Source organism: Colias philodice, chromosome 14 (assembly GCF_061535455.1).
Source record: "Colias philodice isolate Cphi_HAF_F1 chromosome 14, ilColPhil1 Martin Lab GWU primary, whole genome shotgun sequence".
Classification (NCBI taxonomy): Eukaryota; Metazoa; Arthropoda; class Insecta; order Lepidoptera; family Pieridae; genus Colias; species Colias philodice.
Genome location: NC_143099.1, coordinates 3089078 through 3095077, shown reverse-complemented (window position 1 = coordinate 3095077; position 6000 = coordinate 3089078).

Genomic DNA, 6000 nt, shown 5'->3' with positions numbered 1-6000 from the left:
AATAAATAAAATATTTGTACAAATCAAATTGTGCTCCATCATTACTCAAATCCGAATCAAGCGTGGAGCGTGTCGTTACGGTACCGATATATTTTTATTGAAGTTTAGACGTTTGGGAAAAAACTCAGTGACCAATCGGTATAAAGTTTGCGGTTAAATCCCGTATTTCCAACTGTGGTTTACGTGTTCCAGTAAAAAAGGGATTGTCACAGTTTTTTTGGATACGATTGAAAGTTTACAGTTCACGTCAGTTGAGGCTTTGTAGTACCTATACATGTAAGTTGTGAACAGAAAATGTTTTATTGTTTCAAATGTTATCTTTAGCTGGTATTAATTATTATTCTGCTATGCATGACCACACAAATTTAATTAAAGTCAGAACTAAATTAATCCCGTCCATCCTTGTAGAGTTAAGACATAATGAAAATGTGCAAATAAAAAAATATACTTTTAAGTAAAGTTTCATATTTTACGTCTGAAATAAACGAAAACGGTTATTATTTATAGATTAGTACAAAACTACAAACAATCACCCCTCCGAAAATTTTAAGATTAACATCCAAAAATATGGAAATGATCCGTTATTATTTTAACTGAACAAAATAAAATGACATTCAAGCAAACCGAATACAAACTGACACTATAGCCTTTCATAGCCTGAAGCGAATTATCAATATTGCAGCATGATAGCGATTCATTCAATATACACAATGCATGATTGATCGCATTGCGACGGTTCAATGCATATAATTTTCCCTTAATGCAATACACACTCATGATAAGTATCAACTTGTAAAGACTACTAACCATACAGGTTAATGTTGTCATGATTTTTGAAGCCAGTATGATACGATACAGTTTAAGAAGTAGGTACGCGGATACATAACATTTTTCTTCAAGTATCGATCGCAGAGCGATTTGAGTAAGTATAATAAATTTTAATAACCTATTTTCGTCATTGCATAGGTAGGTAACTAGGATGATACCTACTGTAATCACTGTGAGTGTAATGTATCTATCAGTTATATTATGTCCCAATAGAAAAAACTATGTTAAAATTATATGTTATTGTAATAATCAGATAAGTTTAGCATATCTATTTTTTAGCTGATAATAGTAAAGTATATTTTTGACTACATAAACTACAACTTTTCACCCACATCAAAAACAATGATATTATTCAATACGTTATTTTGAAGTGAGCTCTCAGTTATTGTACTAAAGCTTGCTCGTAAAACTTTATTTCAGCGTTTAATAAAATACGTTGGAAATTTTAGTTCATGACGGCTTTGTTGAAAAGTTGGTGAATTAGTTCATGTTGATATCGATTGAAACGATTGTCATATTGCAGTCTAATCGCTTCTCATGAAGTTTATTTAGTCCGTGTCAAAAAAAAAGTTCGAGAATATGTAGTCTGGAAAATAGGAATACACATTTTATCAGTATAATAGACTTAAACGAAATGCTACATTTTTTATTAATTTCAGAGTATTATTTAAGAATGGGCGTTATTGTCATCAGAATTTTTATATACCTACACGTTATTATATTTCATTCAAAGATAAAACTACAACGCAGTGAAGAATTGCCAACGAAATAAAAAAAATTGTTTGTTTAGTCTTAAAACAAAATCTTATTCTCCTGTCTAGAAGCGATAACTGAAAAATAATTTGTAGCAGACTGACTTACGTAATTCATTCATAACTTCTTATTCTGATACTAGCCACGCGGTTGTACCCGCATTGCTTCTGTTGGTCTTTCCTCGATAAATGGATAATCTAACACCGAAATAATTTTTCAAATCGGTCCAGTAGTCCTGAGACTAGCGTGTTCAAACAGACAAGCAAACAAACTCTTCAGCTTTATAATATTAGTATAGATATTATGTCGTCATAAAGATCTTCTACTGAAATTTATAACAACCCTTATGTTATTTATGATACCTGACAGAATTGCGACTGAAAATGAAATTACAAATGGTTTAACTTCCGTGAAAACATTTCTTTGTCTAATTTCAGGTATAATTTGATGAAACATCGTAAGAAATCCAGACGGTTGAACTTATCCTGATGTTGAACTTAGTTCTGAATGAATTATTATTTTTATTGTTGTTTTTGAAGATTTATGTATCCGAAAACATGGTTGTACGAGAAAAAGCTATCTATGGTTTCTTTCTTGGTTTATCACACATACCTAATACTTTTTTTTACAAAAATAGCTTGTATTAAAGCTATAATCTGATGTCGCACTCTTTTAAAATATATTATACCAAAATTTTGTAATCTTTATAGAGATTTAAATTCGATTCATTGATTAATTAAGATGAGGTACCTACATATAACTTTTTTCAGTAGATTATATTGAAGTTTTGAATATCTGCAGCCAGAGGTTAGGGAAATTTTACTATTATTGAAAATAAATCGTGCTTTCTAAAAATATGTAATTACTATTTTGGTAATACTAATAAACTAAAATATAATAGAATTGTTGAGGACAAACAAAGATAAATCCACGTCTTGTATTGTAACATGCTTATTTCAAAACAAGGAAGCTCCACTGGAAATCAGGCCAGAATGAAAGGTACGTTTGAGACTGCAATTTTTTAAAATTACCGTAACCTGTGTCACGAGCGACGTTACCTTTGATTATGCAACATGTTTCATGATCGCTTTGCCATCGGCGTCTATCCATGAAATCAGTGAAGACATAATGTGACTGTGCTATTTCATTTCTCCGACCACACACAATTTGCTTGAAATGTATACTATAAAAGTTTAATATGTATAAAAGTTATAAAGTTTTATCAATAGACTTATGACGATTAGAAATACACTGAAATTGATTGAAAATGAAAGTTTACATAAATTTACGATATTATAATAATCTTCATATAGGTACTATAAAATTATTATTATTGAGAAATTATCTGCGAAAAAGGTAGATTCAATAAATAATGTTGAGTTGCTGTGCACCTAATGATGAGGATGTAAAATCAACAATTTCATATTTATATCTTCAATAAGTAGTAAATATTTAGCTTCAATTTCTATATCGATAAAAATAATAATCAATACGCCATTCATATTTTTTTTGAAATAATAATTGAAAAGCTTTAATTAAACTTGCGTCATATATAAAGTCATATATCGTAACAGTAATTAATAATATAATGAGTGATGGCACAATTGACAATCATTTGTCATCGGATAGATCAATGAACAATGTTCGAACAACAATGGACAGAATTCAAGTAGATGTGCGTTTTAACTAAGGTTTTAACACTATTTTTTTTATTTTTGTTTTATAACTTTTTTATTTCAATTCCGAGTGCTTTTTGTGTGAGAAATATAGCTTTGAAAGTCAAACGAAAACCAAACATTGGTACGCTTTTTAAAATTCCATTAACTCCTACGTCCTGACGATTAGTTACGGTCGTGCTACAAACGAACAGGATTCTTTTTAACTTTTGTGAGCCGATTTCTGAAAATAAAGCGAACGAGAACATCACTTTTTAGTTTTTTATTTGACGCCTCTGCGTGTTATATTGTATGGTTTAGAGAGTATATGTTGCAAATCCCTAGAGTTAAAAGTTAGTGAACACGAGTATACAGTAACTGCTTTTATTTCATTTAGTATTATAGAGTACACATATTTTTTTATTCTATTTTACAAACATAAATGGATGAGCAAAACGAAGGAAAGAAATGTAGACGATTATCGAGCATTCGCAATGTAAGTAGCATTATATGCCAACTTTAACTATAATAATTAGGACTCTACATTTCGTTGAAATTCACAGGAAAGTGACAAGGACGCTTTCCTCTCATTGTAAGATAATTCACATTGTTATTCCTAGTGCTATTATAAATCTGTTTCTATTTATATCTGTTGCCTTATCTTTATATACCCAAAGCTATTGAATCGATTGATCTGTAATTTAGTGTGCAGTTCTATTATGTTCTCGATTGCATATTCTCTCGCTGCTCGCGTGCCAAGCCGCGGGCGAAGCTAGTCTTACGAGCGAGTAAAATCAGTGTGATAGTGCATGCCCTTATTTAACATCCAAGTACAGAACTTGTTTTGTTTTGATAAATGTAATGAATTTGGGTTATAGCTAAATGGTTAGATGAAGATAGGTACTATTATATTATCTGTGATGAAGATTAGTATCTATGATGATGCATGTGAATATGTAATTACATTTTATTATGTACAGTAGAACCTCGATAAGTTAAAGTCCAAGGGAAACACAAAATATTTTAAGTTATAGAGGTTTTAAGTTATCAAGGGTCTCTCCATTTTTCACTGCTTCTATAGATTTTAATTTATCAGCGTAGGTGAGGGTTGTTAGTTTTCTTTTTGGACTCATTTTAAGCCAGTTTTATCACACAGTAAGTAAAGCGATGTTTCCAGGACAACTATAAAAAACTTATGATGCAAGTAAGTCGTTGTCATAAAGCTATCCGCCGCAAAGCTTTGAAGAATTTCGATAAAGCAAACAATAGGTACTTAATGTATTGTTTACGTTAACAAAACATAGTAAACACGTGCAAGCAATAAATACCTACCGAAACCTTTTGTTTTGACACTATTTCAAAATGACACATTGACAAATAATTTTATGTTATAGAGGTTGTGGACCCATTTCTTTAAGTTACTGAGGGCCAATACAGAGATTATTATTTAAGTTATAGAGGTTGCGTATTTTAAGTTAAAGAGGTTTTGGGCTCTGATGGGAAGGGAACATATTATTTTTTGAAGTTACAGAGGTTTTTATGTTATCGAGGTTTAAGTTATCGAGGTTCTACTGTATATGATGCATGATATTTTAGTTATATATTAGTTTGGTGAAGTATTTTTTTTATGTTTTGTTAATCTCTAAATTAGTTGCAATCGATTGGAATTGTGAATATGGAGCACTTGTTAAGCAATAAGTACTACGGTGCCGTAAGAATAATTTGATTTGATGTAGGTTTGTATATACATATATTATATAGATATGTTTTTTTGTGCCTTTTTTACGAAAACCATTAAACTTATTTTGATGACATTTGTCACTGATGTAGCATAAGTTAAAGAAACACTTGCTTTAGCAGTTTATCTCCATGGGTGAAACCATGCGGCATAGCTAGTATTCTATGAAATAAACATTTTGGAGATCAGAGGCAAATAGCTCTACAAAATGTAAGTTAAAATATAATTCTGGTATTGGAGGCTATTCGTAAAATAGTTAATTAAAACTACATGATGCATCGTTTTACGTCCAATCAGTGGCACAAGACGTTTCTACGAAGGATTAATTTTATGTGAACGTTTATCCCTTTTATTTAAATGTTTCCGAACTTTCCAAACTTTCTAGTTCAATGTTGTGACCGCATATTAACCATGCGAGGTGTTTCACATTGTTATAATTTCTATTTGAATATATAGAGAATACAAAAGGTTTTAGTGAATAACGGAAAACCGCATTTCATATGAATGTTGCATTTATAATAGGCGTTAAATGAGTCATAAGGAGAAAATCTGTACGTATGCATTTCCTGACACGTTAACCTCAAACTTGGATCTCTATAGCGCTAAAAATAGATTGTCTATTCTAGTTTTAATATTATATCGGTCTTATATTGATAGTTTCTTTTACTGAAATAATTTTAAATTAATCAATAAATGCAAGTAAAGTTTGATTGTTAAAGTTATTAATATCGAGAGCTAGTGAACATTTTCTTCTTTCGTTTCGTTTGAAATATTAAATTAAATTATCTGCAATTTTTATTCCAGTGGCGTCTAAAGTGGATCACAGTATATAAACTGTATTTTTTAAATTACTATTCTGTAGCTGTGTGGTTTCATGGTGTTGTTAATTTTTGCACGTAATTTTTTCTTACGCTGATTATTTTAATAAACATATAGCACCCATTCATTGAGTAAACGGTCAGCGGTCAAACACGTTATGCTTTGCGTATGTTTACAAACTTATACACAATTCACACATCAATGGAA